Here is a 26245-nt window from a genome sequence, read left to right on the forward strand (position 1 = left end):
ACCCATTATCATCCTCTGTCATCTTTACAATTTGTGTGCCCTGTGTTTAAGTTTTCACATGGCCACCCTTTCTGAAATTGGCTTTACTGAAGTGTATTTATGCATAATCTGCACGTTTGTCGAGGTCTTAATTCAATGAACTTTCATATATCTACAACTGTTCCATGAGGTCCACAGTCGAGATATAGAAATCTGTGCTCCATGGTGGCTCAAGGGTTAAGAATCCGCCCGCCAATGCAGGAGACACAAGTTGCATCTCTGGTCCAGGAAGATCCCACATGCTGCAGAGAAACCAGGCACGTGTGACCCAGCTGCTGAACCTGTGCTCTAGAGCCCATGTTCCAGAGCCCATGCTCCACAAAAGAAGTCACCAGAGTGACAAGCCTGAAACTCCACAGTAGCCCTCGCTCACCACAACTAGAGAAAGACCTAGTAACAAAAGACCTAGCACAGTTAAAAATAAGCATTACGATTATATATATATATATAATATACATTATATTATATATACACATTATATTATATATACACATTATATTATATATACACATTATATTATATATATGCATTATATTATATATATACATTATATTATATATATATACATATATATACATAATTTCTCCATCACAACTCCTTTTCATCACTCATTATTCAACATCTACCTCTCAGGCAACAGGTAAGAACTGGCCAGTTTATTCTCACCTTTTCTGGATCTTCTTAAGACAAAGTTATTCACTCTGCATGATTTTCTTTGGTTTCTCTCACTGAACACAATGGTTTTAAAATTTAACTTTGTGTCTGCATGTACAGGGAGCTGGGTTTTTAACCCACATGAAAGGGCTTGGTTTGCAAAGATAGAATTTTGTATATTTGCAGCTTTTGGAAAATTATTCAGTACCCACCTTAAGGTTCTTTTCAGTAACTTCAGTGTATTTCCCAAAAGACTGATAACAGTAAACTCAATTCACTGTGGATGTTCCTTTACAAGGAGTCTGTTCAATATAAATCCAATTCTTGTTATTTCCATTTTAATATTAGTTTCTTGTGCATTCCATGTGCCAAATATACTTTTTTTTTCCATGCACATGCACAGAGACAATATAGGAAGTCACCCAAACTCTTTTGTTACGTAGGTGACAATATATACTTAACATATATTATATATGTGTAATTTCCTTATATCATATAAGCATATATCGTGCACTTGTGTTTTTGCTTGTGTGTCTGTATGTGTCAATATGTAGACATGCACAGATGTGTCTTTAAAGCTTAATCCTTTTATGGTGTTGTGATGGACGAAGAGTGTGCCTTTTGAGAAAGTTAAAATTTTTCTTCTAACTCCTGGGGATATTTGGTTCTCATATTCTCTAATGAATCACTCCCAGGGTTGTGAGAATGTCCAAGGTCTGTCATGATGGTTGTTCCTCTCAGTTTTCAGAAACCATATAAAGGAAAGGCTCATTCTCATTAGGTTTTCCTACAATTCTAGACGTCTTCCTGTGCATTGGCTTTAAACAAGACCTATATTGTATTTGAAGTTTATCTTTGGAACTACTCGTCAGCTCTAATGTGCAGACAAACCCTTGTCATCTGATGGTTGCTTGATCCAAGACAACATATTTCTTCTCTGTGTTCACATTGCTCACAGGTGCTAAGGTGACACAAGCGCAATCTGGAGTGTGATGCAAAAAGAAATTCTGACTACCGAATTTTGCTATTTTAATAAAACAACTGAATATATTTTGTCTTTAAGGTCAAATGGAGAATGCATAAAAAAACACGTCACAGGAGTAAAGCGAAAAACTGGAGTTTATGATATTGAATGTAAGTATTTGATGTTGAATGTAAGAGTGTTTTACTGGGAGGAATGTGTTTGGGTGAAAATCTTGGTCTTGACTTCCTTCAGTTACCCCCGTACACCTGCATTCTACTCCTACTAGCAATTAGAAGTCAAGGACTGGACTGTCTCCACACAACTGAGGTTTACTCAAAATGACTAAAGCCAGACATCCTAGAGTGTGAAGTCAAGTAGGCCTTAGGAAATATTACTATGAAAAAAGTTAGTGGAGTTGATGGCATTCCACCTGAGCTATTTAAAATCCTACAAGATATTGCTATTAAAATGCTGCACATAATATGTCAGCAAATTTGGAAAGCTGAGCAGTGGCCACAGGACTGCAAAAGGTCTTTTCTCTTCTCATCCCAGAGAAGGGCAATTTCAAAGAATGTTAACTACCACACGGTCATGAAAATTTCACATGCTAGTCAGTTTATGCTCCAAATCCTTCAAGCTGGGCTTCAGTAGCACGTGAACCGAGAATTTCCAGATGTGCAAGCTGGCTTTTGAAGAGGCAGTGGAACCAGAGACCAAATTGCCAACATCTGCTGGATCATGGAGAAAGTAAGAGAGTTCCAGAAAAGCACTAACTTCTGCTTCACTTATTATGCTAAATCCTTTGACTAAAGGTTTGCCACAAACTGTGGACAATTCTTAAAGACATGGGAGTACCAGAACACCTTACCTGTTTCCTAAGAAACCTGCATGCAAATCAACAAGCAACCATTAGAACTGCACAGGGAAAAATGCATTGGTTCCAAATTGGGAAAGCAGTACCTCGGGGCTGTATATTGTCACCCTGCTTACATAACTTGTATGCAGAGTGCATCATGTGAAATGCCAGGCTAGATGAATCACAAGCGAGAATCGAGATTGCCAGGAGAAATATCAAGACCTCTGATATGCAGATGATACCACTCAAATGGCAGAAAGTGAAGAGGAACTAAAGAGCCTCTGAATGAGGGTGAGAGAGGAGAATGGAAAAGCAGGCTTGAAACTCAGCATTCAGAAAACGAAGACCGTGGCATCTGGTTCCGTTACTTCATGACTAGTAGAAAGGGGAAAGTGTGGAAGCAATGACAGATTTTATTTTCATGGGCTCCAAAATCACTGCAGATGGTGACTGCAACTATGAAATGAAAAGATGCTTACTCCATGGAAGTAAAGGTGAGACAAACTTAGTGCATTAAAAGGCAGAGATGTTGCTTTGTGGACAAAAACCTGTAGAAGCAAAGCTATGATTTTTCCAGTAGTGGTGTATGGATGTGAGATCAAAAAGTTCATGTGATGATTGGATCATAAAGAAGTCTGAGCGCCGAAGACTTGATACTTTCCAACTGTGGTGCTTGAGAAGACTCTTGAGAGTCCCTTGCACTGCAAGAAGATCAAACCAGTCAAGCTTAAAGGAAATCAACCGTGAGTATTCATTGAAAGGACTGATGCTGAACCTGAAGCTCCAATCCCTTGGCCCCCTGATAAGAAGAACCAACTCATTGTAAAAGAACTTGATGCTTGGAAAGAATGATGGGAAAAGGAGAATGGGGTGGCAGGAGATTAGTTGGATAGATAGCATCACCTTCATAATGGGCATGAGTTTGAGCAAAGAGAGAGATAGTGGAGAACAGAAGACCCTGCTTTGTATAGTCGTCAGATCGCAAAGAGCCAGACGTGACCTAGAACTGAACAACGAGAAAAACGAGACTAAGCACAGGTGTCAAACTTGCATTTTGTACGGCTCTCACGGAAAATTTACAAGAGCCTTATGAACTGATGTCTCAAGGTTCTGTCTTGAGTTTGCAAATTGGTGTCAATCACTTTTAAAAAACGGTCTTAAAACATCTAAATCTGACCAGGGTTTTGCAGAAGTACTTGAATACAAAGAAACTATCCTGAGTTCAATCATAAAGGCAGTTTGTGTTCAAAGCAATGGGGGTGCTGACTAAGATTTATATCCTTAAGTTCTCCACGCGGGCTCTAAGCACCATTCCTAATTTTAAGTGGCCTAAGAGGTACACGTTCGATGAACATTTGAATATATCCATATGTGATCGCAACCCTGCCTAAACGAAGTATTGGCACTGTTGCAAATGCAATGACCACAAAGAAGTAAAATTTATGCCTGAAATATTTCCCCATACTTTTGTGGATAATATCTAATAGTTGATGATTTTTAAACTATGCTGTCATATTTTTCAGTTCAGCTCAGTTGCTCAGTCATGCCTCTTTGCGACCCCACAAACTGCAGCACTGCAGGCTTCCCTGTCCACCACGAACTCCAGGAACTTGCTCAAACTTATGTCCATCGAGTCTGTGATGCCATCCAACCACTTCATCCTCTGTCATCCCCTTCTCTTCCTGCTTTCAATCTTTCCGAGCATCAAAATTCCCATATTAATTTTTTCCTTTGAATCATGATGGCCTCCACTGTTACTGTTTCCTTCGTTTTTGAAATACTTTTTAGCTGGATTTTTACAGAGCAAATAACAAGGGAGAGAAACAGAATAGTTTGCCGTCTTGCACAGGGCACTTTCAAGAGCTAACCCCCAAGAGTGTTTTGTGGGGTGACGTGTCTCACATGAAGCACAGCACAAACGGCGACCTTGACGGTGACCTGACTCCCAAAAGATAGATTTCCTCTGACTGTGCCATCGCCTCACAGCCAATTCACTGATGCTGCTCTGCCCACGTTGGTGAGGTCATGGCCAAGAACAGGTGGTCACTGATAATCTGAGGACATGCGTTCTCAGGATTAAATTATCCCAACGTGATCCAAGGTTCGTGGACTTGTGGTCGGCTTGGGCGTGTTGTATATAATTTTGTTGTTATGAGACGGTGAAGCAGTTTCAGCTGCTATTTTTGTTTTTTCCTTCTCAAGCAGACTGATGATTTCCAGTAATTTAGACACCAAGGAGAGGTGTTTTCACATTTCAGGAACACAGTTTGGCAGTTTTACATCCCATGTCGCTGAGTGATTGCAGGAGATGTGATGGAGGCCAGTAGAGACAGAATGGACATAGATAATTTAGAGGGGACAAGCAGTAAGTCAGAGCTGCTTCTTGTCCAGGCACATGGGGCAGAGTGGATGGGCATGGCGGAGAGAAGGGTCAGTGCTCCAGGGAGGACAGAGCTCACTGCCTGCACGTCCCTGCAGGTGAACTGTCTTCAGAAGAACAGACACTGCAGTGGGCTCTGCCATCCCCCAGATGGAGGGGGCAGAGGAAACAGAGAAACTAATGGAAAGTGTTCTGAAGGTTTCCTGGCACAGGCTAAGCACTCAGGAACACAAGCTTCTGAATGGCAGGCTGATTTTGGTCCAGAGAAATCAGTGCCCTGGCTGGGATAGCAGAAATACAAAGGCTTTTCGAACTTCTGCTTGACAACACCCTCATGCTGTTGAAAGCACTGTTGGGGACTTCCCCGGGGATCCTGAGGATAAGACTCGGCCGGCCAACACAGTACTCATGGATTGGATCCCTGACCTGGGATGATCCCGCACACTGTGGTGCCCAAAGCCCTTGTGCCACAGCTACTGAGCAGGTGCTCTAGAGCCGGCGAACAGCAACGACAGAGCCCACGCCTCCTAGAGTCAATACTAGAGCAAAGATAAGCCACTGCAACGAGAAGCCCACGTAGCATAACTAGAGAGTGGTCCCCATGTCAACGCAAGTAGAGAAAGCCTGCGGACGGTGACGACGATTCAGAGTAGCAAAAAATTAATTGAAATTAGGTAAATTTTTAAAAAAATACATCTATTGGTTTCTCTAGGACACAGGTTCTAGAAAGCATCTTAGTAAGACAGCAAGGAGTGACTGGTTAGCTATAGGAAACAGTGAGAATGAGACAAAGTCTTGCCTGCTTTTCTTGCTGTTGCAACCACGGTAGCATTCAGCACACCTATGGAGTGAGGCAAACATCAGTACCGCACGTGCCGTTCATAATGCGCTCAGTCTGTCACAGTACATCTAACTGACAACAAATGAACATGGAGTTGTACATATGTATATCTTCTCTCTCTCACAGATGCGGGTCAAAACGAAGTTACACTTCTTCAAGTGACACCTGAAAGTATAATAGGATATATTCACAATGTGGATGAAGAAGGAAAAGAGACAGACTTGGTTGGAATAATCGGTATGTGTGGCTTTCTAAAATCCCCATTGCCATTGACATGCCACATGTCCATGTCCGAACTTTCATTCAGAAAATCACGAGGTGGTGACAATATTCACTATTCAGTGTACAAGGTCTTCGTATTCGTGTTCATGGACTTAAGTATCCTGGAAGGTAATCTACTAGGAAATTGAGGCTGAAAATAATTTTCAAACATTTGAAAATAATCTCTACCTGTTGATATTAAAAAAATAATTTGTACAGAGTGTTTTTTAAAAGTGCATCAACTAAGCTCAAGCCATGGCTGTAATGAGGCTGGCCTGAATTACATCATTTTTATATCAGTTTTCCCATACATTATAACCTCTGGAACAGAAACTTGTAAAATAAATCTCCATCCTGTTCAGTTATCACAATGCACTCTTCTTATGAACAGTAACATGACCCCAAATGACCACACAGAAGCACTGAGGTGAGTGTACCATTGCGATAGTAGATGTCTATTTCAGAAAAGCTACTGTGTAGAATGGTTGGCTAAGGAGTAAATTGTCTCCCAAGTGGATGCAATGGGGTTAATCTGTCTCCGCAATGGGAAAACGCTGTTTCCTGTTAATTTGTGCCCAGAGCAAAACAGGAGTGTCAGGTACAGGTTCTGGGAAGCTGATAAAGAAGCAAGTCAGTTGCCTACTGTGATGGGTTAACTCTCGAAGTCATGCAGCTCCTGCGACTCTTTGGGGGTCCTACTGCTGATGCTGGTATGGTTTAGTTACAGAGTTACAGGGAAATAAAGTCTCAGGACAGCAGACATCTGCAAAATGGGCCATGGAAACTGTTTGAGGCTCTCTTAAATTATGCAGGTGGAGATCATATTGGCACATTCAGTTCCTTGTTCTGTATGTTCGGAAATTTCTGTGTGATCTAGGAGACAATATTCTCCTTTTTGCATGGTGATTTTCAGGCAAACGTGACCAACTTTCAGACACAGACTATCAGAAGTTCAAAAAGGAGACGAGTGACAAAGGGATTCCAGAAGAGAATATCGTGAATTTCACTGATAATGGTAATGAAAATATACTTTTTCCTGACTATATCATTCACCTGGGATGTAAATATCAGGAAACAAATCAACTTATTTAAAATTTCTTTTTCCATAAATAATCTCACGTAGAATGGTTGTTGGTGGTGGTCTAGTGGCTAAGTCATATCCAACTCTTGTAAGTCTATGGACTGTAGCCTGACAGACACTTCAGTCCATAGGATTTTCCAGGAAAGAATACTGGAGTGAGTTAACATTTCCTTCTCCAAGCCAACTTTCAGACCCAAGGGTAGAACCTGGGTGTCCTGTACTGCAGGCAGATTCTTTATTGAGTGAACTACCAGGGAAGCTCGTATTATAAATTACCTTACTCAAAAAAGAAAAGAAATCTTAAAAGTACTAGGAATGGTAGTAATCCAGAGGCTCTTTTATTTCTCCTGTTTTGTTTATCCACAGATGAATGTTGAGCTTTAACCCAACTTTTTCTCTCCCCTCTTTCACTTTCGTCTAGAGGCTCTTTGGTTCTTCTTCACTTTCTGCCATAAGGATGGTGCCATCCCGTATTATTACTTCATGACAAATAGGAAAAGTGTAAAGAGTGACAGTTTTCGTTTTCTTGGGCTCAAAAATCATTGTAGACACTGACTGCAGCCATAAAATTTAAAGATGCTTGCTCCTTGGAAGAAAAGCAAGGGCAATCCTACACAGTGTAGTAAAAGGCGCAGAGTTCACTTTCCCGACAAAGGTCTGTGTAGTCGAAGTGACAGTTTTCCTGTAGTCATGAACAGAAGTGAGCTGCACCATAAGGAAGGCTGAACACCGAAGAACCGATGCCTTTGAATTGTGCTGTTGGAGAAAACTCTTGAGAGTCCGCTGGACTTCAAGGAGACCAAACCAGTCAGTCCTAAAGGAAATGAATGCTAAATATTAATTGGAAGGACTGATGCTGAAGCTGAAGCTCCTATACTTTGACCACCTCATTGGAAGAGCCCATTCAGTGTAAAAGACTCTGATGCTGGGAAACTGAAGGCAAAAGGAGAAGGGGGCGACAGAGTATGAGATGGATAGACAGCATCACCGCATCAAAGGATATGCATTTGATAAACCCTGGGAGACAGTGAAGGACAGAGGCCCCTGGTGTGCTAGTGTCCATTGAGGTGCAAAGATTCGGACATGATTTAATGACTAAATGACCAGAACGGCCCTAAGCGCAGGTGTAGAATTCATATTCCATAGGGTTCTCACATTTTCTCCTATTTCGTTTTACCACAGATGACTGTCCAAAAGAGTGAATAAAATTGACTTCAACACTTTCTGTAAGTAAGCATCGTTCATTATTAACGTTGCCCCACCAGATAAATCAATAAGGACACATTGTGATTTTATGCCTAATGCCTAATAAGTGGCTTCAGTTGTGTCAGTCTTTGTATGACCCCATGGGCTTTAGTCCACCAGGCTCCTCTGACCATGGGATTCTCCAGGTAAAAATACTAGAGTTGGTTGCCATTCCCTTCTCCAGGAGTACTTCTCAACCTGGGGATCAAACAAGCCTTTTACATTGTCTGTATCAGCAGGTGCGTTCTTTACCACAAGCGCCTATTTCATACATGCCAAACGTTCTACGTAACAATTATTTGTCCCAATAACTTACATTCTAGCACTAGAGAGCTTTGCCTGTTACATTAGGTAATTTCTCTTTCCTTGAGACATATGCAATTACCAACTGTTTGCTTGATTATTGCTGAGCAGCTTTGGTGAGAGAGCCGTAACCTGTAGGAATTTGCAGACCAGACTCATCAGAGAGAAGCAGGAATCCCCACAAGTCGGTGCAAACTACTTAGTGTTCCCGTCAGTCCTGACCTGATAGTTGTCCACACACGTCTGTCCTCCAGGAACACCGGGATTAAACAGTGCTCACAGTTTCTCAAGACAGGGGTTTAATCTCACATGATTCTTACAGAATTTAAATACATTCCAACCACACTGTCTGAAATATGCATTTGAATCATATTCGCCTTTAGAAGGTAATTTCTGTTACTGGGATCTTTAAGGTTTCAAAAGGAGGACAGCCTCAGAAAACAACACTGATCTCAGCTAAAGTGTGACTTTAATTTCCTGTTGACCTAAAAAAAAAAAAAAAAAGAAAGAAAGAAAAATGGCAAAGACAACACCAGCTTGCAGATGAATATGATTTTAAAAATGCTACAAATATTCAATGGAATATTACTCAGCCATAAAAAGAATGAAATCATGCCATTTGCAGCAACGTGGTTGGACCTACAAATTGTCATACTGAGTGTAGTAAGTCAGAAAGAATAGAGAAATGCAATATGTATCACTTATGTATGGAATAAAAAATAAGAGATGGAGGAGGTTATTTACAGCACAGAAATAGACTCAGACTTTGATAACAGACTCATTGTTGCAAAGGGTAAGGGATATGGGAAAGCTATGGATTGGGAGTTTTGGTCAGCAGAGGCAAACTATTATGTACAGAATGGATAGACAACAATGTACAATTGTATAGCACAGGGGAGTAAATGTGATATTTTGTGAAAATCTAAATTGGAAAAGAAACTGAGAAACAATCAATATTAATATATGTATGTATGAACTTTAATCAGGTTCTAGTATCCCTGAAATTAACACAACATGATAACCACCTATATTTCAAAATTAAATTATAAAGAAAAAAAAAATTAGTATTTGAAGACCCAAAAGATAAAATTTATGGAATTAGGAGAAGAATGTAACTCAACTACATTGACAGTAAGCCACCTTTAGATGCAACGTTACCATGAGCATGCATTCTGAAATCATGACTCTTCAAGTCAATCCCAAATGGAAAATCCTCCATCATATGTACATTCTGGGGAAAGTACTCCACAGGCAACCTGCCATCTCAGAGATGTGGCATATCCACATGCACCAGGATTCTGTCCACTGGATCCCCTACCACCTCCTGTACCCTGGACAGCCTGCTGCCTGAGGCTCAACCCTGACAGCCATCACTCAGTCACCTCTACTAAGCTTTCGATCCTGTTTTATTCACCTACAGAGTCATTGAGACCAGGCACATCCTCTTCTGCGTGGAATCCAGATCAACAACACAAAGATGACTTTCCTGCTTCCTGATTAACAGGATCCTTCTCTCTTCACACTCACACTCTCTTTCCCGTCACACTTCTCCTGGTCACTGGTCATGTGCTGTCTGGGGGGATTTGATTTCTGAAAGTTTAAATAAACTGATTTAATATCTGCCCTGCAAATGTGTGTCTGTGCAAAAGTCACTTGATTTCAAACACACAATTTTCCACTTTAAATATCCAGGAAATGTGAAAGTCGCTCAGTCATGTCTGACTCTTTGCAACCCCATGGACTATATCAGTTCAGTTCAGTTCAGTTCAGTCGCTCAGTCGTGTCCAGCTCTTTGTGACCCCATGAATCACAGCATGCCAGGCCTCCCTGTCCATTACCAACTCCCGGAGTTCACTCAAACCCATGTCCATTGAGTCGGTGATGCCATCCAGCCATCTCATTCTCTGTCGTCCCCGTCTCCTCCCACCCCCAATCCCTCCTAGCTTCAGACTCTTTCCCAGTGAGTCAACTCGTCGCATGAGGTGGCCAAAGTATTGGAGTTTCAGCTTTAGCACCAGTCCTTCCAATGAATACCCAGGACTGATCTCCTTTAGGATGGACTGGTTGAATCTCCTTGCAGTCCAAGGGACTCTCCAGATAGTAGATGTCTATTTCAGAAAAGCTACTGTGCAGAATGGTTAGCTAAGGAGTAAATTGTCTCCCAAGTGGTGTGTGATGGGGTTAATGTATCTCCACAATGGGAAAACATTGGGTCCAGAACAAGACAGGAGTGTCAGGTACAGCTTCTGGGAAGGTGACAAAGAAGCAAGTCTGTTGCCTACTGTGATGGGTTGATTCGCAAATTCATGGAGCTTCTGCAAGTCTTTAGGGGTCCAACTACTGATGCTGGCTGGGTTCAGTTACAGAGTTAGAGGGAAATTAAATCTCAAGACAGCAGACATCTGCAACATGGGCCATGGAAACTGAGGCTGTCTTAAATTATGCAGGTGGAGATCAGATTGGCACATTCAGTTCCTTGTTCTGTATGTTCAGAAATTTCTTTGTGTTCTCGGAGGCAATATTCTCCTTTTTGCATGGTGACTTTCAGGCAAACGTGACAAGATTTCAGACAGAGATTATCAGAAGTTCAAAAAGGAGGCGAGTGACAAAGGGATTCTAGAAGAAAATATCGTGAATATCACTGATAGTGGTAATGAAAATACACTTTTTCCTGACTATATCATTCACCTGGGATGTAAATATCAGGAAACAAATCAACTTATTTAAAATTTCTTTTTCTATAAATAACCTCATGTAGAATGGTTGTTGGTGGTGGTTTAGTGGCTAAGTCATATCCAACTCTTGTAAGTCTATGGACTGTAGCACAACAGACTCTTCACTCCATAGGATTTTCCAGGAAAGAATACTGGAGTGGGTTCGCATTTCCTTCTCCAGGCAAACTTCCAGACCCAAGGACAGAACCTGGGTCTCCTGTACTGCAGGCAGATTCTTTATTGACCGAGCTACCAGGGAAGTTCCTCTTATAAAATACATTACTTAAAAAGGAAAAGATATCTTAAAAATACTGGGAAATGGTAGTAATCAGAAACTCTTTTATTCTCCCATTTTGTTATTCCCCAGATGACTGTCCAGAGGAGTAAATAAAGTTGATTTCAACACTTTTGTAAGTAAACGTAGTTCATTATTAATGCTTCCCCACCAGATAAATCAATAAGGGCACATGCTATTTTATGTCTAATGCCCAATAAGTTACTTCAGTTGTGTCAGACTCTGTACGACCCCCATGGGCTGTATCCCACCAGGCTCCTCTGCCCATGGGATTCTCCCGGTAAGAATACTAGTGTTGGTTGCTGTTTCCTTCCCCAGGGGATCGTCTCAACCCGGATATCAAACAAGCCTTTCTACATTGCCTGTATCAGCAGACGGTTTCTTTACCTACTGAGCCTATTTCATACATGCCAAACATTGCACGTAGCAATTATTTGTCCCAATATCTTACGGTCTACCACTAGAGAGCTTTGTCTGTTACATTAGGTAATTTCTCTTATCTTGAGACATATGAAATTATAAATTTGTTGCTTGATTATTGCTGAGCAGCTTTGGTGAGAGAGCCTTAACCTGCAGGAATTTGCAGACCAGATTTGTCAGAGAGAAGCAGGAATACCCAGAAGTCGGTGCAAACTACTTAGTGTTCCCATCAATCCCGACTTTATAGTTGTCCACACACATCTGTCCCCCAGGAACACAAGGATTAAACAGTGCTCACAGTTTCTCAAGACCAGTGTTTAATCTCACATGATTCTGACAGAATTTAAATGCCTCCAACCACACTGTCTGAAATATGCATCTGAAACACATTCTCCTTTAGAAAGTAATTTCTGTTATTGGGATCTTTAAGGTTTCAAAAGTAGGACAGCCTCAGAAAACAACACTGATCTTGGCTAAAGTGTGGCTTTAATTTCTTGTTGAGGGAAAAAAAAAAAAGAAAGAAAGAAAAAAGACAAAGAAAAACAGCAGCTTGCAGATGAATATGATAAAAAAAAAAGATACTACAAATATTCAAATGAATATTACTCAGCCATAAAAATGAATGCAGTCATGCCATTTGCAGCAACGTGGTTGAACCTATGGATTGTCATACTGAGTGAAATCAGAAAGAAATAGACAAATGCGATATGTATCACTTATGTATGGAATCAAAAATAAGAGATGGAGGAGGCTATTTACAGCACAGAAATAGACTCACAGACATAAAGAACAGATGTTGTTGCAAAAGGGGAAGGATTAGGGAAAGATATAGATTGGGAGTTTGGGTCAGCAGAGGCAAACTATTATAAACAGGATGGATAGAGAACAAGGTGCAACTGCATAGCACAGGGGACTAAATGCAATATTCTGTAAAAACCTAAATTGGAAAAGAATCTGAAAAATAATTGATATTAATATATTTTTGTATGCATTAATCAGGCCTAGTACCCCCGAAAATAATACATTGTTAATCACCAGTATTCCAAAATGAAATTAAAAAAAAATAGTTCTTTAAGGCCCAAAGGATAAAATTTGTGCAATTAGGAGAAGGATGTAACTCAACTACATTGACAGTAAAACACCTTTAGATGCAGCGTTACCATGAGCATGCTTTCTGAAATCATTACTCTTCAAGTCAATCCCAAATGGAAAATCCTCCACCATTTGTACATTCTGGGGAAAATACTCCACAGGGAACCTGCCATCTCAGAGATGTGGCATATCGACATGCACCAAGATTCTGTCCACTGGATCCCCTACCAGCTCCTGTACCCTGGACAGCCTGCTGCCTGAGGCTCAACCCTGACAGCCATCACTCAGTCACCTCTACTAAGCTTTTGATCCTGTTTTATTCATCTACAGAGTCGCTGAGACCAGGCACATCCTCTTCTGCATGGAATCCAGATCAACAACACAGATGACTTTCCTGCTTCCTGATTAACAGGATCCTTCTCTCTTCACACTCACACTCTCTTTCCCATCACACTTCTCCTGCTCACTGGTCATGTGCTGTCTGGGGGGATTTGATTTCTGAAGGTTTAAATAAATTGATTTAGTATCTGCCCTGCAAATGTGTGTCTGTGCAAAAGTCACTTGATTTCAAACACATAATTTTCCACTTTAAATATCCAGGAAATGTGAAAGCCGCTCGGTCATATCCGAGTCTTTGGGACTCCATGGACTATACAGTCCATGGAAATGTCCAGACCAGAATACTGGTATTAGTAGCCTTAGCCTTCTCCAGGGTATCTTCCCAACTCAGGGACTGAACCCAGGTCTTCATCATTTCAGGTGGATTCTTTACCAGATACCAAGGAAGCCCCAGGAAACTGTGCCTTTAATAGGACAAGTGTTCATCAGAGGCAATTCTGATGAGGATTTGATAAAGATACATTCGTGTGTCCAGGAGAGAGGGAGAGAAAAGACTAAACAACCATGGGACAGGAGACAGGGGACAGGATCTCCCCCTATCCTTTTAGATGCAATTAAGACTACATACTTCGTCAATGCAATTAAACTACCCAAAGAAGTGGCAGTAATACTCCGCTGGGGCCATCAAATGGATGATTCTGACGTAACAGAGGGAAAAAGAATAACCTACCAACAAACGAAAAAGACAGCCACCCAGTCTTTAATACTCAGGCTCCCCTTCTGTGGGGCTTCCCTCCTTATTCAGTTGGAAAAGAAGCTGCCTGTAATTCAGGACACTGCCTGCAGTATAGGAGACTTGGGTTCGATCCCTGGATTGGGAAGATCCCCTGAGAAGGATATGGTAACCCAGTCCAGTATTCTCGCCTGGAGAATCCCATGGACAGAGGAACCTGGCAGACTACAGTCATTGGGGTCTTGAGTTGGACACGACTGAGTGACTAAACCACCACCTCCTGTGGGACAAGGTTCACACTGATATTAAACCCCATTATTCCCCTGAGGAACTTTGATGTTCCCTGTCTGATGGAGATATTTTACTCCCCTCTGGATGGCTTCAAACAGATAAGAAACGTACCTTACCCTCTAGTGGTCAATTCAAAGTTCTTAAAACTTGACATCAAACATCCAATTTGGGAATTGAAAACACTTCCCAAGTTGCTTCATGTCTATTTAAACAAAAGGGATTAAGAAAAACTAGAAGTCAAATTGTCACCGGATGTAAACTATGTTTCTTAGTTTCAGAATACTAAGATCATGGCATACGGTTCACATCACTTCATGGTAAATAGATGGGGAAACAGTGGCTGACTTTATTTTGGGGGGCTCCAAAATCACTGCAGATGGTGACTGCATCCATGAAATTAAAAGACGCTTACTCCTTGCAAGGAAAGTTATGACCAGTCTAGGTAGCATATTAAAAAGCAGAGACAGTAATTTGCCAACAAAGGTCCGTCTAGTCAAGGCTATGTTTTTTTTTTTCCAGTAGTCATGTATGGATGGGAGAGTTGGACTATAAATAAAGCTGAGCACTGAAGAATTGATGCTTTTGAACTGTGGTGTTGGAGAAGACTCTTGAGTCCCTTGGACTGCAAGGAGATCCAATCAGTCCATTCTAAAGGAGATCAATCCTGAGTGTTCACTGGAAGGACTGATGTTGAAGCTGAAATTCCAATCCTTTTACCACCTGATGCGAAGACCTGACTCATTGGAAAAGACCCTGATGCTGGGAAAGATTGAGGACAGGAGGAGAAGGGGACAACAGAGGATGAGACAGTTGAATGGCATTATTGACTCGATGGACATGAATTTGAGCAAACTCCAGCATTTGGTGATGGACAGGGAGGCCTGGCGTGCTGCGGACCTTGGGGCCTCAAAGAGTCAGACACGACTGAGCAACTTAACTGAACTGAACTGTAAAATATGTCAAAAGAATAATCCTCATGACAGCCAATCAGCTCCTCCAGGTTTACAACATACAAAATATCCTGGAGAAGACTGGCAGATAGATTTCAGCATATGCCTAAAGGCAAGAGACACCAATATCTACTGGGTTTTGTTGATACCTTTACCGGGTGGGTAGAGGTAGAACGGAACAGGCAAAAGAAGTAATTGAAATTTTAATACATGAGGTCACTCTTTGCTTTGGTCTACTTGGAAAAATTTCAAGTGACAATGGCCCAGTCTTTCAGACTGCAATAACTCAATGAGTCTTTCAGGCCCTAGAAATTGAGTTTCACTTACGTTGTCCTTAGAATCTCAATCTCTTGGCTAGGTAGATAAAGCCCACAATATAATCAACAGACATTTATGAAAACTATCACAAGAAACTCCCCTTCCATGTATTTCACTACTCTCATTAGCTGTAGTAAGAAATACTTCACAGTCTCTAGGACTCAGCACTTTTGAGATGTTATATGGAAGGGCATTTCTCACAAATGACTGACTTTCAGATCAAGAAACAGTTGAATTAACAAAAGTTGTCACTAATTAACTTCTTTCCAAAGACAGCTACGACTTTAACAGATGGGATCGCACAACAAAAAGAAAATCAAAAGTCCTAATATAATCCTGGGGACCTGGTATTAGTAAAGACCATTCCTAACAATTCAGTTCAGTTCAGTCGCTCAGTCGTGTCTGACTCTTTGCGACCCCATGAATCACAACACGCCAGGCATCCCTGTCCATCTCCAACTCCCGGAGTTCACTCAAACTCATGTCCATCGAGTCGGTGATGCCATCCAGCCATCTCATTCTCTGTCGTCTCCGTCTCCTCCTACCCCCAACGCTCCCAGCATTAGTCTTTTCCAGTGAGTCAACTCGTCGCATGAGGTGGCCAAAGTATTGGAGTTTCAGTTTTAGCATAAGTTCTTCCAATGAACACCAAGGATTGATCTCCTCTAGAATGGACTGGTTGGATCTCCTTGCAGTCCAAGGGACTCTCAAGAGTCTTCTCCAGCACCACAGTTCAAAAGCATCAATTCTTCGGCGATCAGCTTTCTTCACAGTCCGACTCTCACATCCATACATGACCACGGGAAAAACCATAGCCTTGACTAGACGGACCTTGGTTGGCAAAGTAATGTCTCTGCTTTTCAATATGCTGTCTAGGCTGGTCATAACTTTCCTTCAAAGGAGGAAGCGTCTTTTAATTTCATGGCTGCAATCAGCATCTGCAGTGATTTTGGAGCCCCCCAAAAAATAGAGTCTGACACTGCTTCCACTGTTTCCCCATCTATTTCCCATGAAGTGATGGGACAAGATGCCATGATCTTAGTTTTCTGAATGTTGAGCTTTAAGCCAACTTTTTCACTCTTCTCTTTCACTTTCATTAAGAGGCTCTTTAGTTCCTCTTCACTTTCTGCCATAAGGGTGGTGTCATCTGCATATCTGAGGTTATTGATATTTCTCCTGGCAATCTTAATTCCAGCTGTGCTTCTTCCAGCCCAGCTTTCCTCATGATGTACTCTGCATACAAGTTAAATAAGCAGGATGACAATATACAGCCTTGATGTACTCCTTTTCCTATTTGGAGCCAGTCTGTTGTTTCATGTCCAGTTCTAACTGTTGCTTCCTGATCTGCATACAGGTTTCTCAAGAGGCAGGTCAGGTCGTCTGGTATTCCCATCTCTTTCAGAATGTTCCACAGTTTACTGTGATCCACACAGTCAAAGGCTTTGGCATAGTCAATGAAGCCGAAATAGATGTTTTACTGGAACTCTCTTGCTTTCTCCATGATCCAACAGATGTTGGCAATTTGATCTCTGGTGCCTCTGCCTTTTCTAAAACCTTCTTGAACATCTGGAAATTCATGGTTCACATGTTGCTGAAGCCTGGCTTGGAGGATTTTAAGCATGGCTTTACTAGCGTGATTCCCTCCTCAACCCCCACATGGGAGGGATCTTATTCTGTAATTCTCTCTTCATCTGACACTGTTAAGGTTACAGGTATAAACACCTGGAATCATCACACATGGATAAAATCTTGGAATCCTCCCAGAAAAAATCAGGGACCATCGAATACCCTCAATGCAGAAATCACAAGAGAATTCTCAGTGCTTGGAATGTCAATACACCCTCTTGGAAAGATTGAATGGACTGTTCCAGAAGGGCCCAGCTAAGTTACTCTTCTAACACAACATACACAGACACATACTACTCTATTTTGTTCTTAATGTAATAATGACCTCTCAAGTCCCTTTAGATTGGACACAGAAAGTTTTCATTTTATGGGCACAGTCTCACGCAATGTTCGAAAATCAATCCTGTGGTTGGGTCTGTGGAGTTCTCCCATTAATCTCCATTCATGGACTGCCTTGATTAATGTCACCCTTAGATGAATCTGATTTTTAAAAGGTATGTCATTTTATGCTCCCCTGGTGTGTCAGATGGTAATGAATGCGTCTGCAATGATGGAGACCTGGGTTTGATTTCCTGGGTTGGGATGATCCCCTGGAGGAGAACACAGTGACCCACTCCAGTATTCTTGCCTGGAGAATCCCCATGGAGAGAGGAGCCTGATGGTCTGCAGTCCATTGCGTCGCAGAGTCAGACATGGCTGAGTGACTAAGCGTATGTCATTTTGTCCAAGACGATAAAGATCAAACGAAAAATTTAAATGTCCTTAACATGAATTTATTGGCTTGGTGTAATACTACTAACACTTTGGGTCACAATCTACGTTTTGATTGTGATCAAACAGAAAGAGATGCCTATGGCTATTCTATAAAAGAAGCAACCAATACTAGTTATGCCTGCAGGGGAACCAAAACCACACGATGTACTGCCAACAAGTACACCAAATCTGGGACCAGTACATGTGAACAACCCCAGAAAATGAGCAATTGACAACAACAGCTCCCATTTGTTAGAAACAAAATAGTCATACCAAATTATATCCTGACAGTACTAAACCTTCAGGATTCTTATCAACGTCTTTATGTAATCCAACAATAGCAGTAAATCACATGAACTCAGCAGATTCAGTCATATAGCCAGGGACTAATTGGGTTAACAGTCCAGACATATGATTTTTAGCCCCGATGGAAGGCACTGCATATGTGGGACCATTCTTTGGCCACAGTTACCCCCAGGATGGATTGCAAAATGTGCCCTGGGATTATCGTTTGCACATGGTCAAATTTTGAATGAATTACCTCATAAGCAAGTCAATCTCTCTATACTACAGGTGAGATGGACGCCATCTGTGTTCCACTAGTATGACTATCGGACTCCAATATTTGTGCCATCACTTGGCACCACTGACATAACACTCAGAGAAGAAGCCTTGACTAATTTGACAAGACAAGCTTCAAATGATACTATGCTAGAGATTGCAGCCTTCATTTTCAGACAAGCTTTAATGTGCCAAGCTCTACTCCAAAATAGAATGACATTAGGTATATTAATGGCAGCACAGGGAGGAACTTGTGCCATAATTCATACACAGTGTTGTGTATATATAGGTGATTACTCACAAAAATGTGTCTGGTTTTCTTTTTTTCTTTTAATTTATTTATTTTAATTGGAGCCTAATTACATTATGGCAATGGTTTTGCCATACACTGACATGAATCTACCCCGGGTGCACAAGTGTTCCCAATCTTGAACCCCCCTCCCACCTCCCTCCTTATCCCATCCCTATGGTTCATCCCAGTGCACCAGCCACGAGTATCCTGCATCATGCATCGCACCTGGGCTGGCGATTCGTTTCACATATGATAATATACAAGTTTCAATGCCATTCTCCCAAATCATCCCACCCTCGCCTTCTCCCACAGAGTCCAAAAGACTGTTCTATATATCTGGGTCTCTTTTGCTGTCTCCTATACAGTGTTATCGTTATCATCTTTATAAATTCCATGTATATGAGTTAGTATACTGTATTGGTGTTTTTCTTTCTGGCTTACTTCACTCTGTCTAATAGGCTCCAGTTTCATCCACCTCATTAGAACTGATTCAAATGTATTCTTTTTAATTGCTGAGGACTACTTCATTGTGTATATGCACCACAGCTTTCTTATCCATTCGTCTGCTGATGGACATCTAGGTTGCTTCCATGTCCTGGATATTATAAACAGTGCTGCAATGAAAATTGGAGTACATGTGTCTCTTTCAATTCTGGTTTCCACGGTATGTATGCCCAGGAGTGCGATTGCTGGGTTGTATGGCAGTTCTTTTTCCAGTTTTTTAAGGAATCTCCACACTGTTCTCCATAGTGGATGTACTAGTTTGCATTCCCACCAACAGGGCAAGAGGGTGCCCTTTTCTCCACACCTTCTCCAGCATTTATTGCTTATAGACTTTTGGATAGTAGCCATTCTGACTGGTGTGAAATGGTACTTCATTGTGGTTTCAATTTGCATTTCTCTGATTATGAGTGATGTTGAACATCTTTCATTTCTTTGTTAGCCATCTGTATGTCTTCCTTGGAGAAATGTCTGTTTAGTTCTTTGGCCCATTTTTTGATTGGGTCATTTATTTTTCTGGAATTCAGCTGCAGGTGTTGCTTCTATATTTTTGGGGTGAATTCCTTATCAGTTACTTCATTTGCTATTATTTTCTCCCATTCTGAAGGCTGTCTTTTCACCTTGCTTATAGTTTCCTTTGCTGTGCAGAAGTTCTTAATTTTAATTAGGTTCCATTTGTTAATTTTTGCTTCTATAAAGCTGAAACTGCAATACTTTGGCCACCTCATGAGACGAGTTGACTCACTGAAAAAGACTCTGATGCTGGGAAAGGTTGGGGGCGGGAGGAGAAGGGGACGACGGAGAATGAGATGGCTGGATGGCATCACCGACTCTGTGGACATGAGTTTGAGTGTACTCCGGGAGTTGGTGATGGACAAGGAGGCCTGGCGTGCTGTGATTCATGGGGTCGCGGAGAGTCGGACACGACTGAGCGACTGAACTGAACTGAACTGAACTGAACTGATTTCCAATATTCTGGGAAGAGGGTCCTTGAGGATCCTGCTGTGATTTATGTCAGAGAGTGTTTTGCCTATGTTCTCCTCTAGGAGTTTTATAGTTTCTGGTCTCACACTTAAATCTTTCATCCATTTTAAGTATATTTTTGTGTATGGTTTTACGGAATGTTCTAGTTTCTTTCTTTTACAAGTGGTTGACCAGTTTCCCCAGCACCATTTGTTAAAACTATTGTCTTTTCTCCATTTTATATTCTTGCCTCCATTGTCAAAGATAAGGTGTCCATCAGTCAGTTCAGTTCAGTCACTCAGTTGTGTCCGACTCTTTGCGACCCCATGAATCGCAGCACGCCAGGCCTCCCTGTCCATCACCAAATCCCGGAGTTCACTCAAACTCATGTCCATCGAGTCGATGATGCCATCCAGCCATCTCATTCTCTGTCGTCCCCTTCTCCTCCCGCCCCCAATCCTTCCCAGCATCAGAGTCTTTTTCAGTCAGTCAACTCGTAGCATGAGGTGGTCAAAGTATTGAAGTTTCAGCTTTAGCATCAGTCCCTCCAATGAACACCCAGGATTGATCTCCTTTAGAATGGACTGGTTGGATCTCCTTGCAGTCCAAGGGACTCTCAAGAGTCTTCTCCAGCGCCGCAGTTCAAAAGCATCAATTCTTTGATGCTCAGCGTTCTTCACAGTCCAACTCTCACATCCATACATGACCATGGAAAAACCATAGCCTCGACTAGACGGAACTTGGTTGGCAAAGTGATGTCTCTGCTTTTTAATATACTATCTAGGTTATTCATAACTTTCCTTCCAAGGAGTAAGCGTCTTTTAATTTCCTGGCTGCAATTAGCATCCGCAGTGATTTTGGGGCCCCCCCAAATAAAGTCTGACACTGTTTCCACTGTTTCCCCATCTATTTCCCATGAAGTGATGGGACCAGATGCGATGATCTTTGTTTTCTGAATGTTGAGCTTCAAGCCAAACTTTTCACTCTCCTCCTTCACACTCATTAAGAGGCCTTTGAGGTCCTCTTCACTTTCTGCCATAAGGGTGGTGTTATCTGCATATCTGAGGTTATTGATATCTCTCCTGGCAATCTTGATTCCAGCTTGTGCTTCTTCCAGCCCAGCGTTCCTCATGATGTCCTCTGCATATAAGTTAAATAATCAGGGTGACGATATACAACCTTGACGTACTCCTTTTCCTATTTGGAACCAGTCTGTTGTTCCATGTCCAGTTCTGACTGTTGCTTCCTGACCTGCATACAGGTTTCTCAAGAGGCAGGTCAGGTGGTCTGGTATTCCCATCTCTTTCAGAATTTTCCACAGGTGTGTGGTTTTAACTCTGGGCTTTCTATTTTGTTCCATTTATCTATATTTCTGTCTTTAACGCAGTACCATACTTTCTTGATGATTGTGGCTTTGAGGTAGAGCCTGAAGTCCAGCAGGTTTATTCCTCCAGTTACATTCTTCTTCTTCAAAATTGCTTTGGCTATTCGAGGTTTTTTGTGTTTCCATACAAATTGTGAGATTATTTATTCTAGCTCTGTGAAAAATACCTTTGGTAGGTTGATAGGGATTGCATTAAATCTATAGATTACTTTGGGTATTATACTCATTTTCACAATATTGATTCTTCCAATCCACGAACACGTTATATTTCTCCATCTATTAGTGTCTTTTCTGATTTCTTTCACCAGTGTTTTATAGTTTTCTATATACAGGTCTTTTGTTTCTTTAGGTAGATAAATCCCTAAGTATTTTATTCTTTTCGTTGCAACAGTGAATGGAATAGTTTCCTTAATTTCTCTTTATATTTTCTCATTATTAGTGTATAGGAATGCAAGGGATTTCTGTGTGTTTGTTGATTTTATATCCTGTAATGTTACTATATTAATTGATTAGCTCTAGTAATTTTCTGGCAGAATCTTTAGGGTTTTCTCTGTAGAGGATCATGTCATTGGTGAACAGTGAGAGGTTTTCTTCTTCTTTTCCTATTTGGATTCCTTTTATGTCTTTTTTGCTCTGATTGCTGTGGCCAAAGCTTCCAAAGTTATGTTGAATAGTAGTGGTGAGAGTACGCACCCTTGTCTTGTTTTTGACTTTAGGGGAAACAATTTTAATTTTTCACCATTGAGGATAACGTTTGCTGTGGGTTTGTCATATATAGCCTTTATTATGTTGAGGTATGTTCCTTCTATTCCCGCCTTATGGAGGGTTTTTATCATAAATGGATATTTATTTTTGTCAAAGGCTTTCTCTGCATCTATTGAGATAATCATATTGTTTTTTTTTTCACTTTGTTAATGTGGTGTATTACATTAATGGATTTGCGGATATTGAAGAATCCTTGCATTCCTGGGATAAAGCCCACTTGGTCATGATGTATGATCTTCTTAATGTTGTTGGATTCTGATTGCTAGAATTTTGTTAAGGATTTTGTCATCTATGTTCATCAGTGATATTGGCCTGTAGTTCCCTTTTTTTGTGGCATCTTTGTCAGGTTTTGAGATTAGGGCGATGGTGGCCTCATAGAATGAGTTTGGAAGTTGACCTTCCTCTGCAATTTTCTGGAAGAGTTTGAGTAGGATAGGTGTTAGCTCTGCTCTAAATTTTTGGTAGAATTCTGCTGTGGAGACATCTGGACCTGGGCTTTTGTTTGCTAGAAGATTTCTGATTACCGTTTTGATTTCCGTGCTTGTGATGGGTCTGTTAAGATTTTCTATTTCTTCCTGGTTCAGTTTTCAAAAGTTTTACTTGTCTAAGAATTTGTCCATTTCTTCCAAATTGTCCATTTTATTGGCATATAATTGCTGATAGTAGTCTCTTTTGATCCTTTGTATTTCTGTGTTGTCTGTTGTGATCTCTCCATTTTCATTTCTAATTTTATTGATTAGGTTTTTCTTCCTTTGTTTCTTGATGAGTCTGGCTAATGGTTTGTTAATTTTATTTATCCTCTCAAAGAACCAGTTTTTGGCTCTGTTGATTTTTGCTACGGTCTCTTTTGTTTCTTTTGCATTGATTTCTGCCCTAATTTTTAAGAATTTTTTTCCTTCTATGAACCCTGGGGTCCTTCATTTCTTCTTTTCTAGTTCCTTTAGGTGTAGATTTAGGTTACTTAGTTGACTTTTTTCTTGTTTCTTGAGATATGCCTGTATTGCTATGAACCTTCTCCTTAGCACTGCTTTTACAGTGTCCCACAGGTTTGGGGTTGTTGTATTTTCATGTTCATTCATTTCTATGTGTATTGTGATTTCTTTTTTGATTTCTTCTATGATCCGTTGGTTATTCAGCAGCGTGTTGTTCAACCTCCATATGTTGGAATTTTTAATAGTTTTTCTCCTGCAATTGAGATCTAGTCTTACTGCATTGTGGTCAGAAAAGATGCTTCGAATGATTTCACTTTTTTTGAATTTACCAAGGCTAGATTTATGGCCCAGGATGTGATCTCTCCTGGAGAAGTTTCCATGGTACTAGAGAAGAAGTTGAAATCAATTGTTTTGGCGTGAAATATCCTATAGACATTAATTAGGTCTAACTGCTCTACTGTATCATTTAACGTTTGTGTTTCCTTGTTAATTTTCTGTTTAGTTGATCTATCCATAGGTGTGAGTGGGGTATTAAAGTCTCCACTCCAAAATTACTGCAGATGCTGATTGCAGCCAGGAAATTAAAAGACGCTTGCTCCTTGCAAGGAAAGTTATGACCAACTTAGATAGTATATTAAAAAGCAGAGACATTACTTTGCCAACCAAGGTCCATCTAGTCAAGGCTATGGTTTTTCCCGTGGTCATGTATGGATGTGAGAGTTGGATTGTGAAGAAAGCTGATCGCCGAAGAATTGATGCTTTTGAATTGTGGTGCTGGAGAAGACTCTTGAGAGTCCCTTGTACTGCAAGGAGATCTAACCAGTCCATTCTAAAGGAGATCAATCCTGGGTGTTCATTGTAGGACTGATGCTAAAGCTGAAACTGCAATACTTTGGCCACCTCATGCTACGAGTTGACTCATTGGAAAAGAGTTTGATGCTGGGAAATGTTGGGGGCGGGAGGAGAAGGGGACGACAGAGAATGAGATGGCTAGATGGCATCACAGACTCGATGGACATGAGTTTGTGTGAACTCCAGGAGTTGATGATGGACAGAGAGGACTGGCGTGCTGTGATTTTTGGGGTCGCAGTGAGTCGGAAACGACTGAACAACTTTACTGAACTGAACTATTATTGTGTTGTTGTTAACTTCCCCTTTCATACTTGTTAGCATTTGTCTTACATATTGCAGCACTCCTCTGTTTGGTGCATATATATTTATAACTGTTCTATCTTCTTCTTGAATTGATCCTTTGATCATTATGTAGTGTCTTTCTTTGTCTCTTTTCACAGCCTTTGTTTTAAAGTCTGTTTTACCTGATATGGGTATTGCTACTCCTGCTTTCTTTTGGTCTCCCTTTGCATGGAATATCTTTTTCTAGCCCTTCATTTTCAGTCTGTAGGTGTCCCTTGGTTTATGGTGGGTCTCTTGAAGACAACATATATGGAGTTCTTGTTTTTGTATCCATTCAGGCAGGCTTTGTCTTTTGGTTGGTGAATTCAACCCATTTACATTTAAGGTAATTATTGATAAGTATGATCTTGTTGCAGTTTACTTTATTGTTTTGGGTTCGAGTTTATACACCTTTTCTGTGTTTCCTGTCTAGAGAATGTCCTTTAGCATTTGTTGGAGAGCTGGTTTGGTGATGCTGAATTCTCTCAGCTTTTGCTTGTCTGTAAAGCTTTTGATTTCTCCTTCATCTTTGAATGAGATCCTTGCTGGGTATAGTAATCTGGGCTGTTGGTTATTTTCATTCAACACTTTAAGTATGCCCTTCCATTCCCTCCTGGCCTGAAGAGTTTCTATTGAGAGATCAGCTGTTATCCTTATGGGAATCCCCTTATGTGTTATTTGTTGCTTTTCCCTTGCTGCTTTTATTATTTGTTCTTTGTGTTTGATCTTTGTTAATTTGATTAATATATGTCTTGTGGTATTTAGCCTTGGGTTTTTCCTGTTTGGAACTCTCTGGGATTCTTGGACTTGGGTGATTATTTCCTTCCCCGTTTTAGGGAAATTTTCAACTATTACCTTGTTAAGTATTTTCTCATGGTCTTTCTTTTTGTCTTCTTCTTCTGGGACTCCTATGATTCAGATGTTGGGGCATTTAACATTGTCCCGAGTTGTCTGAGACTATCCTCATTTCTTTTAACTTGTGTTTCTTTTATCCTCTCCTTCATCCTCTAATTTATTTCTACCATCCTATCTTCTAACTCACTTATTCTATCTTATCCCTTCGTTATTCTACTGTTGGTTCCCTCTGGAGTGTTTTTGATCTCATCTATTGCATTATTCATTGCATGTTGACTCTTTTTTTTTTATTTCCCTCAAGATCCTTATTAAACCTTTCTTGCATATTCTCTTCCTTTGACTCCAGGTTATTTATCTGTAACTCCAATTTGTTTTCAAAATTTTGGATCATTTTCACTATCATTGTTTGGAATTCTTTGTCGGGTAGGTTCCCTATCTCTTCTTCTTTTGTTTCGGTTGCTGGGCATTTATCGTGTTCCTTTACAAGCTGGCTCTCATCTTGCTTACATTGCTATTTCGGGGAGGGGGGGACCTTTCCATCTTCTGGCAGTTTGTGGAGTTCTCTTTATTGTGGAATTTCCTTGCTATGGGTGAGGTTGGACGGGTGGCTTGTCAAGGTTGCCTGGTTAGGGAAGCTTGTGTCAGTGTTCTGGTGGGTGGAACT

The 26245-nt window shown here is 40.9% G+C and overlaps 1 long non-coding RNA gene across 1 annotated transcript; it reads left to right on the plus strand.

Moving 5' to 3' along the window:
- Window positions 1–5860: 5860 nt before the first annotated feature.
- LOC129535216 (uncharacterized) lies at window positions 5861–13644 on the plus strand. Its single transcript, XR_016036833.1, has 4 exons — window positions 5861–5971; window positions 6909–7010; window positions 8259–8302; window positions 13476–13644. It is a non-coding gene; the product is annotated as an uncharacterized LOC129535216 (long non-coding RNA).
- The last annotated feature ends 12601 nt before the right edge of the window (window positions 13645–26245 follow it).

The sequence above is a fragment of the Moschus berezovskii genome, chromosome X (assembly GCF_049115385.1).
Source record: "Moschus berezovskii isolate FMDL1 chromosome X, NW_MosBer_1.0, whole genome shotgun sequence".
NCBI lineage: Eukaryota > Metazoa > Chordata > Mammalia > Artiodactyla > Moschidae > Moschus > Moschus berezovskii.